The 14,356-nt window shown below is 47.1% G+C and overlaps 1 protein-coding gene across 7 annotated transcripts in view; it reads left to right on the top strand.

Annotated features, from left to right (window-relative positions):
• The window catches only part of LOC134630312 (ankyrin repeat domain-containing protein SOWAHC-like), a 56,790-nt gene that overhangs the window by 36,787 nt on the left and 5,647 nt on the right, over nucleotides 1-14,356 (top strand). Inside the window, exons 1-3 of one of the 7 annotated variants that reach the window (XR_010094284.2) lie at nucleotides 3-4,479; nucleotides 5,145-12,242; nucleotides 12,304-12,534. The gene's annotated coding sequence lies outside the window, so the exon portion shown is untranslated. Of the gene's footprint in view, nucleotides 1-2; nucleotides 4,480-5,144; nucleotides 12,535-14,356 lie in introns of those variants that run through there. The other 6 variants (XR_010094285.2, XR_010094281.2, XR_010094283.2 and 3 more) reach the window with 6 other exon arrangements.

The raw sequence follows: 14,356 nt of genomic DNA on the forward strand, positions 1-14,356 counted from the left end.
ATCTTTGTTTCTCTGTGTGCAGTGTTTGTTGTGGAGTGTTAGCACAGCTGCCAATGAGAACTTTACACACAAAGAAAAATAAAATACTCTGAAAAGTGGATCTGCTGCTTTCAGCTCCACATTCTTATTCCTGGACTTCACCAGAGTAGCTTTCCATGAGTCATGATTCAAAATAATCCCTCTATATCTGACAACACTGGGCCTCAGTGCAGCCCCTCAGTGCACCCTCTCTCTGAAACTAGCTGTTTAGCTCCTCCCCTTCAAGCCAGCTATCTTAAGATTAGCTAGGTTCTGGAAGCCTGCTGAGGGGCAGCACCCAGTGCTTAAAAATAGAACTAAACATTGTAAACTTAAAAATGTGGAGAAGAAGAGTCAGTCCACTTTGATGGTTATTGTAGAGCTCTTATTGTCTTATTCCCAGAGTATCAGATACTGCAGTTCTGTCAAAGGTCATCATGAGCAAGTTCAGAGATGTGCAGGAAGTCTTTCTCTCTGATGGACTGGTGACCCATCCAGAGTATACCCACTCCCATACCAGAAAAGATGGATGGATGGACGGACAGACTGACGGATGGATGGATGGATGGATGGATGGATGGATGGATGGATGGATGGATGGATGATGGGTGGGCAGACAGACGGACAGATGGATGGATGGTTGATGGATGGATGGATGATGGATGGATGGATGGATGGATGGATGGTGGGCTGACGGACACACGGACAGATGGATGGATGGATGGACGGATGGACGGATGGATGGATGGATAGACTGATGGATGGATGATGATGGATGGATGGATGGATGGATGGATGGATGGATGGATGGATGGATAGACAGATGGATGGATGGTTGATGGATGGATGGATGGTGGGCTGACGGACACACGGACAGATGGATGTATGAATGGACGGATGGATGGATGGATGGATGGACGGACGGATGGATGGATGGATGGATGGATAGACTGATGGATGGATGGATGGATGGATGGACGGACGGACGGACGGATGGATGGATGACAGACACATGGACAGATGGATGGATGGATGGATGGATGGATGGATGGATGGATAGACTGATGGATGGATGGATGATGGATGGATGGATGGATGGATGGATGGATGGATGATGGATGGATGGATGGATGGATGGATGGATGGATGGAGGGATGGATGGATGGATGGTGGGCTGACGGACACATGGACAGATGGATGGATGGATGGATGGATGGATAGACTGATGGATGGATGGATGATGGATGGATGGATGGATGGATGGATGGATGGATGGATGGATGGATGGATGGATGGATAGACAGATGGATGGATGGTTGATGGATGGATGGATGGATGGATGGATGGTGGGCTGACGGACACACGGACAGATGGATGGATGAATGGACGGATGGATGGATGGATGGATGGATGGATAGACTGATGGATGGATGGATGGATGGATGGATGGATGGATGGACGGACGGACGGATGGATGGATGACGGACACATGGACAGATGAATGGATGAATGGACGGATTGATGGATGGATGGATGGATGGATGGATGGATAGACAGATGGATGGATGAATGGACGGATGGATGGATGGATGGATGGATGGATGGACGGATGGATGGATGGATGGATGGATAGACTGATGGATGGATGGATGGATGGATGGATGGATGGATAGACTGATGGATGATGGATGGATGGATGGATAGACAGATGGATGGATGGTTGATGGATGGATGGTTGATGGATGGATGGATGGATGGTGGGCTGACGGACACATGGACAGATGGATGGATGAATGTACGGCTGGATGAATGGATGGACAGATGGATGGATGGATGGATGGATGGATGGATGGATGGTGGGCTGACGGATACACGGACAGATGGATGGATGGATGGATGATGGATGGATGGATGGATGGATGGATGATGGATGGATGGATGGATGGATGGATGGTGGGCTGACGGACACACGGACAGATGGATGGATGAATGGACGGATGGATGGACGGATGAATGGACGGATGAATGGATGGATGGATGGATGGATGGATGGATGGATGGATGGATGGTGGGCTGACGGATACACGGACAGATGGATGGATGGATGGACGGATGGATGATGGATGGATAGACAGATGGATGGATGGTTGATGGATGGATGGATGGATGGTGGGCTGACGGACACACGGACAGATGGATGGATGAATGGACGGATGGATGGACGGATGAATGGACGGATGAATGGACGGTTGGATGGATGGATGGATGGATGGATGGATGGGCGGACGGACGGAAGGATGGATGGATGACGGACACATGGACAGATGGATGGATGAATGGACGGATTGATGGATGAATGGATAGACAGATGGGCAGATGGACGGATGAATGGATGGATGGTGGGCTGACGGACACACGGACAGATGGATAGACTGAAAAACGGTGACTTCACTCTGACTTCCTGCTGCAGACTTCACAGCTCTGTAAAACTGCACCAGTGTTGCTGCAGCTGTGACGGTGAGACCGGATTTTTGATCCTGTGGGAGGGGAACGTGTCGGCTTATCTGAGCAGGATGAAACCATCACACACAGTCAGAGTTAATGTGAGCTCGCTCACTGAGCAGATTTAAATACAAATGTTTCTAAATGTTTGTCCCTCGCTGTGAATGCGCTCGTATCCTCGTGTCCTTCACACAGGCCGCTTATTCAGATTGATTAGAGCACATTAAGAAACACAATTAGCGGCACGTTCTAATACAACACACTGGCGATGGGATAACCGTCCTTGAATGTGGCTCTTTAGCAGAGAGTTAAGTCCTGTTGGGTTAAATTAAAGCTCACATTATCTCACAGCAGTTTGTGTGTCTGCGTGCAGCTCGCAGCCAAATCTGTTTAAACTAATTAACCATGAATTCACTTCAAAGCAGGACTTTCTGCTCTCAGTCTGAGGTTTCTACCAATGTCCTCAGCAGATATCCACACGTCCCCTCTGTGGGTGAGGACAGGACTCCACAGACAGGAAACCAACCTGCAGCTCTTCGATAGTCAACAATCATTTCTTCTTCTTTTTTTAAGAAAAAATGCAGAAGGAAATATTTCCAGATGTTTTTCTAATTCTGGCCCTTTACTCAGATGAGACAAACATTTCCAAGTTTCTGAAGTGAAGACAAATTCATATCCATGTCTCGTGAAAGTACCTGCCACCTATTACTACTAATCATCATTTATGTCTTCTTTATGAAACAGCAGCCACTCTCACACACTGCTCATTTCACATATGTGTAAAGGAGCTGCTGACAGAATAACAACCTTCCAAACATTGACAAGCAGCAAACTCTTCTGTTTGCCATTCTGGAGCAAAAATGTAAAAGTGACCACCATTTTCCAGAACAGATGCTACTTCCAGCTTAGGACGTTTCAGAGGCAGGGTGAGGAGCTCAGAGGTAAGGCATGTTCAGCTAGGAGGAGAGCCCATGTAGACCTGCAGAGCTGGAGGAGGTGTGGGTGTCTCTGGTTCCGCTGCTGGGTTAGACGTTATGTAGCAGAAAATGGACCCAACAGCGATTTTACTAGAAAATTCCAACTACAATGTACGAGCAGCACTTGGTGACAGTGGGAAGGAAGAACTGCTTTTTAGCTGGAAGAGAGCCAGGATCAGGAAGGGGGAGGGGTGGGGGAGGTGGAAATAGAAGAGCTTGCTCAATCTGAAAATCATCAGACTTTCACAGTGTGTGTGTGCGTGTGTGTGTGTGTGTGTTTAGATAGTTTTGTGAGGACAGAAAATTGTCATGCCACAATACTTTGGGGACAAACTAGGGATGGGTATCGAAGACCGGTTCTTGTTGAGAACCGGTTCCCACTGTTTCAATTCCTTGGAATTGTTTGGCATTTTTGCAAACGATTCCCTTATCGATTCCAGTCGCCCCGAATGACGTCACCACGTTGCGGAGCGTCATTTACCTGGCAGGAAACATGGCGGCTCAAACGCTCAAAAGTTTGGTTATACTTTACGAGAACGGATGACAACAGGGCAACTTGCAATACTTCCAAAGTAGATATTTCATTTAAGGGAGGAAACACTACGAATATGCAAAAGCATTTGCTCACAAAACACGCGATGACCTTAAATGAATGTCGTGTTTTTAATTCCGTTCCGGACTCGTGAATCTCAACCCAGCAGCAGCGGTAACGTTTGCACGTCCTCTCCCGTTAATGCGGCAGGTAAATAATCAACTAACAGTGCATATTATGTTAGCGCGATCTGCCTTATTACAAAACCTGCCATTACTGTGCATTTAGGTGACCATGATGAGACAGACAGAGTCTGGCTGGCAGTTCTCGCTGCAGTCTACCGGTAGCGTCTCCTTTCAGGCCAGGATAGATGAATGTCACCGAGCAGTGACTAAGTTTGTGGTCAAAGGCTTGCTACCCATTTGCCACAGCAGATGCCCCCAATTTTCGGTAAGTGAATGTGTTTAATTGTAGGCAGGGACATTACTGGATATTCTTGTGTAATTGCTACAGAATAATTTATGTTATACTTTGTTATTGCTACAGAAGAATATTTATTTTATTATTTTACATTTACAATTTTTTTCCCCCGGGGACCCTGTGACACCCCATTGAAGAGCCGTAGGCTGTGGATCTCTTAAGATCTCACTGTTGGGTTTGTAAGGCCATGTTACTCCTAAATTTCTGTCTTGTTCAAAGAGAAGATATAAAACAAAGTTCTAAGCTAATCGACCTTAGTGTTCTCCTTTTTTAAAAATAAGAATCGATAAAGAATCGAATCGTTAAACAGAATCGAAAATGGAATCGGAATCGTGAAAATCTTATCAATACCCATCCCTAGGACAAACAGTCATTATGGGGACAAAGTGCCGTCCCCATGAGTTTGAAGACTTTTCTGAGACTCAAAATGTGGTTTTAGTGTCAGGGTTACAATTAGGATATGGTTAGGTTTAGGTTTAGAGTAAGAGTTAGGGTCAGGGTTAGGCATTCAATTTTAATGGTTAGGGTTAGGGTAAGCGGCTAGGGAAAGCATTATGTCAATGGGATGTCCCCACGAACTTAATAAACCAGACGTGTGTGTGTGTGTGTGTGTGTGTTTGTGTGTGTGTTTTCAGACGGCACTTCACTGGGCAGCCAGGCACGGCCGTGAGGATGCCGTGGACATGATGCTTCACTCTGGAGCCGATGTCAACGTCAGATCAGTGAGTGTGTGTGTGTGTGTGTGTGTTTGGTCTGTGTGCAGCGCTCAGGACTGATGTTGTTGTTGTTTATAAACTGCACATTGAAGATTAAGCTAAGAAACTATCAGGGTTGAACTGAAGCGCACGTATACAGGAGAATCAGTGTCAGTCTGCCAATAATACATCAGCCTAAACCGCCAAAATAAAAGCCTCTGCTTCTCTCACGTATCAGCGCCTCACTGCAGCTGTACTGCTCTCTCTCCTTCCTGCCGAGCCTGCAGGGGCTTTATGACTATCCAGTTAAATCACTCGCGCTCTCCCTTAACCTCCAGGTTGTGTACAGTGGACGCCCCATGAGGCCTTTCCCCTCCAATTACTGCATCGTGTGTGAAGTTCAGAGCGTTAACCTGCTGACGAGCGACAAACAGGCTGGCGTTTTTCAGCCGCCACCCTCCCCCTGCTTCTGCTGCAGCTCACCGAGGAAAGCTCGCTCTTTAATTTGGTTTAATTTAAGCCCTAAGGTCAGTTTTTACAGCAGTTTTTAAGAGTTTAATTCATTTCAAAACACCAGTCGCAGATTTGAAAAGTGATTCCTCAATAAGAAAACAAATCTGCAGATCTGCTAAAACAACACAGAGACGTAGATAATGATAACCTCCTGATACCTGAGCTGCTGTTCAGCTATAAAAACAGGAAGTTCTTACTTCATTGTAAAGTGTTATAGCCTAAATGTAATCTGCACTCACTGACAGCCTGTGGGCTGATGTCTGTGGGAATCACTCAACTCAGTTTTAACTGTCACCTAGACGCGCTTTATATTGCAAGGTAAAGACCCGACAATAATACAGAAAACCACCAAGCACTTGGTGACAGCGGGAAGGAAAAAATCCCTTTATCAGGAAGAAACCGCGGGAAGAATCAGATTCGGGGAGGTGTGGCCTCTTCCTCCGCCAAGGCTGAGCCCAGCCACCCTCCACAGGAAGCTCATCGCTGTGGTGGTCACAGGCGAGGGTGGGAAGGACGATCCAGCTGAGGACCAGAAGAGGGGGGGTGGAGAGGCTTAGCTGCAGACTGTCCCACTGTGAGCTGGAGCTCACCACCTGATGAAGCAAAGAGTCTCCACCCCTTCACTGACTCCGCCGGGCCTGCCGGCTGGAGACGCCGACCCCGACATCTACGTGATGGAGCAGAGACGTGACCCAGAGCACTCTGGGTGAACCACGACGGAGATCCCGCCACCGAGGAGTGGTTTAAGTAACCCTGTGACCTCACCGGGCTCCCTCTGCAGAGGGCGTGTCTGTGGGGGTGTTAGCGCTTCCTGCAGGTTTTACTGGATCTGCATGGACGGGATGGATATCACACCGTGGCACTAAACATCCTCATGTGAAGCTGGAAAACTTTAGAATAAGTCCCAAAGCTGAACTGAAAAATACTCGATTACTTTGAGGGCAGTTGAAGAGCAGAGTTCTCCAAACCACAGGAGCCAATCACAATCCTCCGAATCAGAAGAGTTAAAGCCGTCATTTAACTAGACGAGTTATAAACTCCACGGCCACAGACGGAGCAACGAGACGGAGAATAACCCACATTTGTATCAGCAGATTATTCCCACTTCATTCCGTCGTAAATGCTCGCGGCGCGTGTTTGTTTCTTTTCCTTCACAGTCGATAAAAAGAGAGCGTGCGCACGCCGCCGCTCTGTGCGCACGGCGGATTGATTCAAGAGGGCCAATGTTGTGATTACTTAATGGCTTCCCAGACAGCCGTGGGTCCGGAGAATTCAATTTGGCATCTGCCTGTGTGAGCGTTAATCTGCTGCCTCCGCCCGCCCGCCGCTGCCGATCATGTGCACACAGGAGATAATGTTTCAGCCCCAGCAGCGCAAAGCGGAGCAGACACGTCACTTATTGGCTCCATAATTACATAATTAACTTTTGTCTCTGATCGTTAAGGAGGTAATGGCTCTGATAAAAAGGCCCTCAGCTCGAGGGCCAGCAAATCAAAAATCAATAATCCATAGCACGGCATCGCGAGCAGAGGGGCGCTCGCGCTTCAGGTAACGATCTGGAGGCTTCGGCGCTTTGCTAATGGATGTTCCCTGCAGCCGCGTAAACGCTCGCCTCGGTGCTGCTCCGAGAGGAGGAAACAAGGCCGATTTAAACTGTGCACCGACACTGAAATACAATTATTATTCATTTCATGAATTCAATGAAAATAAATAAAACAGCTTTTATGCATTCAAGCAGATTTCTTGTGAGGACACCTCTGTGTGCTTCTGTCATGCCGTAAAATCACGGCTGGATGAGAGCGGATGGTTAATTAACTGTGGAGGGAACAGCAAAGCCCTGGTCATTTATAAATCAAGTCCCAAATGTCAGGAAGATTTTGGTGAATATGAAAAAAAAAGCTGTTTCCTTGTTAAATATGTTGACTTTTCATATTAGACGTAAATGTGGGACAAAGTAGCCAGGTCACCAGGGGTGGCTCTACAGGGGGGCAGCTGGGGGGGCAGGTGCCTTATAGCCTGCCTTAGAAGAGATTATACAATCACCAGTATTAAAATGTTTTTGCATGCAGGGGATTTTCACATGCTTCCTGCAGAGGTATGTGCCCCCCTTCTGGTCACACAAACAAGAGCACAGAGCAGCTAACAGTCCTTATTCACAGATAATAAGAATAACTTTATTTATCCCGAGGGAAATTCTTTTGTCATGTACATGCTCAAAGCAGCAGGAGAGACAGAGGAACAGATGAATAAGATATACAATAGTAGTGTACAGTAATATACAGTAGGAAAGTGCAAGACATAGTATCAAATAACTCTAACGAAGTAATATACATGACTGTATCCTGGAGAATAAATAACTATCAGTGCAGGCGACTCTAGAAAGTGACATAGTATTGTGCAATAGAATAAAGGGAGTAGCAGCGTATGATGGGGGGATGAAACAAATATTCAATAAGGTACTGTTGGGTAATATTGCACGGTCTGAAAGGGAACAGAATAACATAGGTAATCGTCTCAGGAAAATCACCTACAGAGTGAGGAAGAGTTAAACAGTCTTATTGGCACCGGGACAAAGGATTTCCTGTGGCGGTCAGTTCTGCATTTCGGGCCAATGAGTCTTTTGCTGCGTTTGCTCCGATGGTCCATCATGGGGGCGTGCATGGGGTGGGAGGGATTGTCCATGATAGAAAGATAACCAAGACACGTCATCAAAGCCTTTTTTTTTTACTTCCAAAGAAACTTTTGAGCCATCGATCTTTGAGTCCGTTAGCTCCACACTCATTTCTCCTGGTCAGATTGTCCCCACGCAGCTTTAACGATTGTTGGTGTTTGAGCCCACGATCGGTCACTTCCGCTCCAGGACGTGTTCCACTCGACCTTCTTGTTCATGATACCGTTGATTTTCACTAACCTGCCCACGCCTCCAAACCATACTGGGATCTCTGCTGTGGATGCAGCTGCCACAAAGATGCTGACTGAAGAGCCCAGATCTTTGTGCTCTCTGGAAACTCTGAGGTGTTCCTGGATGTTTGCAGGCCTCAGTAATGACCTCCCAGCAGCTGAAGAACACTCGTCTTTCTGTTCAGGAATCCAAGTACATGAGCTGTAATTTGGCATCTTAGTGAAATAATAATATAATAATCAGCTTCACATTTTGTCACTAAAAATATGATTAAAGGCCTTTCCTTACTGCTGTTGTATTTATTGGAGATGATGTAGAGACACCAGTAATGTTATATTATTACAGGGCAGCTGTAGTATAAACGAGTTGTTAGACTGGGCTGCCCCTCGGCAGGCTTCCTAAAGTGGCCAAGCAGAGGATGGTGGACTTTTATGAATCACCTGGATTTTAAAAGCTGCTCTAATGCAGTTCACGAAAAAAACATGGCGCTGTGGTGAGCGCGGGGAAAAGCACGTTTTAGAGCTCACCCTGGATCAACACACCCGAATCAAATGATTAGTTCATTATCAGGCTTCTGGAGAACTTCAAGACATGTTGAGAAGGTCATTTAGCCATTTAAATCAGCTGTGATGGATCAAGGACACATCTAAACCCTGCAGGACACCGGCCCTCGAGACCTGGAGTTCTCCACCTGTGGTGAAGAGGCTGACGATGTTCACGTGTAAAAAAAGTGTTTGTGAGGTCTAAACATCTTCTTCCTCCTCAGTGATATCATTGCCCTGTTTCTCTGTTTTTCTTTCCCGCCTCTTCATCCCACTCTCGGCTCATCCTCCTCACCAGCATGTAAGTATGTTTCTGAGATCTGCACAGAGACGAGCGGTCCTACAGATCAGCCGTCTCGCTCTTTAAGTCGATGGAGCTTCAGTCGGAGCGCCCGGAGCGGTACCGTCTTTGATCTCCTGAATTTAACTCTGTGTTTCTCTGACCTCCTCATGCCGCTCGCCGCTCTCTGAAGGGGGTAAGTCGTATTTTAGTGCACCTTTGAGTCCACAGAGCAGCACACCGCACAAAACGCCTTCTGGCATCTCCACCCCGACAGCTGGGCTCACGTTCACGGCACTCTCGTGCTTCTTTAATCCCGCTTCCTCTGAAACCTGGTGCAGCCCAGCAGCTCGCCGTCTGCGCCGTCTCTGTTCACGTCGTTTTTTAAGGTGTTCTGAGACTTTGTGTCTCCTTCTGGATATTTTGAGTCTATCTGAAGTTTTCTGGGGTAAATAAGGAAGTTTTTGTCTGTCTGCTACAGCAAGTGCAGGTCCACCTGCGCAGACAGCTCACGAGACCCGGGTGCTGTCCTTTGGCAGGCTTCCAGATGTCGGTCAATCAGAAGAAAGTAGGCCTTAAAGAGACAGGAGCAAGGCTTGGAGCTTGTTTCAGTCAGAAGAGCTCAGATTTCTTTTGATGTCTTTGTCTTAGTTTGGGCGTGTTTGCGTCTTTTATGGCTGTTATGATAAATAACTGGTTTCATGTTCACAGAAGTGTGGCACAAACAGGGCCAGGTCCACTGACCTGACCACCACTGACATTTACTCTGACCTGTTATTATAAATCCATGTTTGTCATTAGAGCACAAGAACACAAGGAAACACAAATATTTGAGAAATCTGTCCCAAATGTTAGAGACGTCCGACACACGGGACGTCTCTGAGAAATCAAGCAGAACATTTAACCACTAAAACTGCATTTAATGTTCAGCATGCAACTGAATAATGTGGCTTCTTAATAATAATGTATATTATTATGTTCTAGCATTGGGTCTTGTTCCTGCTGGTGGGTTAGGGCATTACAGAAAACTCAAACAGGGATTTTTGTGGACTTTTAGGTCGTGTATCTGATTCCATTATGAGTTCAGACTGATCAATAAGCAGTTGTTTCCATCACCTTATTTACCCCAGAGTCTTCTGAACTCTGACATCTCCATTATTCAAAGACTGCAACACGTCAAAATTCTGATATCGATGTGCAGACCTGGAATTATATCGATAAGAGCAGATGTCTAAAACTAACTGTGGGGGTCGGGTTAGTCACAGTAAGAGCTGCATGACTGTGGTTAAGCTACAGATATCACCATCAGAGCAGTGTTTCACTGTGATCTGTTCACAGATATAGAATCAGCTCAGCGGCAGTCGTGTCCGTCTGCTCTCACAGACACTGGTTAGTTAGGGTTAGCATATGCGCTGAGGTGGTTTAGCAGGTTGTATTTAATGAGAGTGAAACGTAGAGCAGCTCTGGGGTGTCGCTGGCACTTCTTGGATCAGGCTGAGGCCTCACCTTGATGTTCCTTGGCTCTCAGGACCTCCTGCTGAGGTGGCCTTTACCTGCGATATGAAGCTCAAAGTGCACCTGAACACATAAAAGCAGCTCAACCTTTCAGCAAAATGTCAGATGGCGTGTTTCCGTCTTCCTGCCTTCCTGAAAGTGACGCATAAGTGTTTATCTGTTGTTTGTTCAAAGAAGCGCATGATCCAGCAGTTAAACTGAGAGAGCCTCTTCTGATCGTTGGAGGTGATACTGGGAACGCGTGCGCCTCGCAGCGAGGGCGCTGACAGGACGGCAGGAGTGTGACGACGAGGCGTCTCTGTGTTCTCCAGGCCCGTTTACGGCCCGTTAACTACAGACCCGTCCTTGTAATCAACACCGACTGTCTGCTGTCACAGACCGCACGTTAGATGGCGGTGTGACAGCAAAGAGGGCGTCTATTTGTCTATGACACTGACAGCAGCTCCTCCTCTGGGATTCGTTGTGTTAAAGCGTACAAATGATGCTCACATCCACTTTACACACCCGCCGCTCAGAGGAAGCGGCGTGGACAAGCATCTGTCAGTGATCAGAGCGCTCAGACTGACACGCTCACAGATTCTTCGTGACTCCAAAGAAACCAAGAACAACAGCTGCTGTTATTGCTGATGGCAGGAAGTGCTCACGCATTGATGTGAGTGCATAAAAACATAACCACGGTAACAGGTAAACAGCTCAAACACAACCTGAACACAAAGACAGCGCATCCATCCATCCACCATCCCTCCATCCATCCATCCACCTGAACATCCATCCATCCATCCACCTGAACATCCATCCATCCATCCATCCATCCATCCATCCATCCATCCATCCATCCATCCATCCATCCATCCATCCATCCATCCATCCATCCACCAATTAGTCTGTCTGGGGGGGGTCGCATCTTTGGTGGTTTGCTGTCTCTGGGTGTTTGTTAGCGGTAGTTTAGAGTAAAAGTGGTAGTTTAGGGTCTTTGTGGTAGTTTAATGTTCGTTTGTGGTAGTTTGGTGCTTGTTTGTGGTAGTTCAGGGTCTTTGTGGTAGTTTAGAGTAAATGTGGTAGGTTAGTGTTTGTTTCGGGTAATTTAGTGTTTGTTTGTGGTAGTTATGTGTTTGTTTGTGGTAGTTTAGTGCTTCTTTGTGGTAGTTTAGGGTCTATGTGGTCGTTTAGCCTTTGTTTGTGGTAGTTGAGTGGGTTTTTTTTGGTAGTTTGGGGTCTGTGTGGTAGTTTAGAGTAAATGTGGTAGTTTAGTGTTTGTTTGTGGTAGTTTAGAGTAAATGTGGTAGGTTAGTGTTTGTTTTGGGTAGTTTAGTGTTTGTTTGTGGTAGTTTAGAGTAAATGTGGTAGGTTAGTGTTGGTTTCGGGTAGTTTGCTTTGTCAGGTCCTGTCCGTGAAGTCACCGTGTACAATTACACAGTGATATAGCTTCTATGACTGAGCTAACGAGAAGCTGCCTCAGTGTTTGCTGCTGTGAGTGATGAGGTAACAGCTGATAATCTTCACAGGGTTACACAGCTCTTCACCTGGCCTCCATTCACGGACACCAGGACGTCGTTCAGACCCTGATCAACACTCAGAGTGAGTCTGCCTTCACCACCTCTCTTCACCACAGTGTTCAGTATCATTAATGTAATTCATTATTATTTTAATAACTGATGAAGGCCACAGTCGCACTGCACTCTGCAGCTGCGCCGTTCTTGTTTCCCCCCCTTGTTTGATGAAGATGAGCTTGATGCTGTTTGATGCTGCTTTATGACGTTGTTTATCGTTTGGAATATTAAAAAGCAGCATGAAAATTACACATTTACTAAGACTGATCCCACCTGCAGATCGTTATTGCAGCACCCAGCTCTGCATGCAGACTTTTTAAAATTGTCTGTCGGTTTATGTGCAGATTAAAGTTGAAACAGCAGAAGTTAGAGCAGCGGCTAACAGTCAGACCAAAGATCACAACGACCCGTCCTTAAGCTGCAGCTTCGTGTCCGGACTGTTTTTCCACTGAAGCAGGATTCATGTGAGGATTTTTCTTCGTGTGAAGTTTTCAAATTGATATTCACACCGCGAATCAAGCAGCGAGGGATTGTTCTCCTGCACGCCTCACAGGCTGGCAGAGGTGAAGAAGCACTGATGCAGATCGCCTCTGCCAGACAAAAGACCCACCCAGCGCTCAGACTGACAAGTCAAGTCCAAATACTCACCTCCGCCCTCCTCCTCAGGAAGAGGCGAGGCGGGCAGTTCGCTAATGAGGCACGCCTGCGCTTCAGGCCGCCATGATGGACTTGTGACGATCCCTGCGGTTTGATCCCCTGTAGCCGCAGACTGCCATATGCTGTGAGTCAGAGCGCGTAAATGGCCGCCGACACGTACAGTCCGCAGGGTCAGACACGAAGCATGTTTCCATATGGCCACGGAGGAGAACCCGCCAAAATAAAATGCAGCAGGAAATCAGCAGATCTGAGCTGCCAATCAAACGGCTTCAGTTCAAACTGTATTCACGTGAAGCTCCACCCACTGCAGCTCCTGACCCACGCCAGCGGCTCGGGTATAAACGGGTCTCCAGCCTTCTCCCAGATTCCTTAAGGACTTTGTCGTTTCTGTGCCAGGGAAGATGAGACGATGAGTTTGCATGTTTTCGATTTCAGCATGCAGAGTTCACAGACCCCTGAGACGATACAGAAGCCAAACTGTGCAGGACGTCAGTGAGAGCTCCTGAAACTCACACCAGAAAGCAGCTGGAAACCAGGGAAATTACAGCAGCCGGACTCAGCTGGTGCTCCGAGTGCAGATATGGTTTCAGGAAAAGGCCTCCTCGCTGCCGTGGAGGCGAGCTTTGGTTTCTCCTTCTGAGGCCGGTGGGTGGAGCGACGGTGGGAGTTAAACAGCCTGTAATAACCAGAGTCGGTTACCAGCGGTAACCATTAGCTGCTGCGTTCAGCCTCCAGCCTCCACAAAAGGGATATCACCGCGAGCCGCATGTGTCCTGATTAAACTTCCCCAAGTTTTAAACGTGGCATCAAACAGTAAAGTTCAGCAGGAATATTCATCCCACAGCAAAAAGCCTGCAGGAGAGCGTTGGTGCAAACATGACACACAGGGCTGCGTCATTCATCACCTGATGTTTGGTATCCTGGTGCTGAAGCCTGCCCAGGCTCTGCTTCAGCGACACCAGAGGGGTGAAACATGATGTTAAACATATGAAATGTTCCACTCTGGACTCTGGGAAGATTTATGTTTTGATCCCTGTTCAAAATCCAATTTTAAAAACACTTCCGACTAAAGAGTCAGGATGGAAACAGAGTGATAGATGTGAGCGACACGAGAAACTTCAACAGGCAACACGTGTGAAAGCTTAACACCCGAACACTGCGAACACGCTGTCAGTCATCCTCTGTTTAAGGAT

This window comes from Pelmatolapia mariae, linkage group LG7 (genome assembly GCF_036321145.2).
Source record: "Pelmatolapia mariae isolate MD_Pm_ZW linkage group LG7, Pm_UMD_F_2, whole genome shotgun sequence".
Taxonomy (NCBI): Eukaryota; Metazoa; Chordata; class Actinopteri; order Cichliformes; family Cichlidae; genus Pelmatolapia; species Pelmatolapia mariae.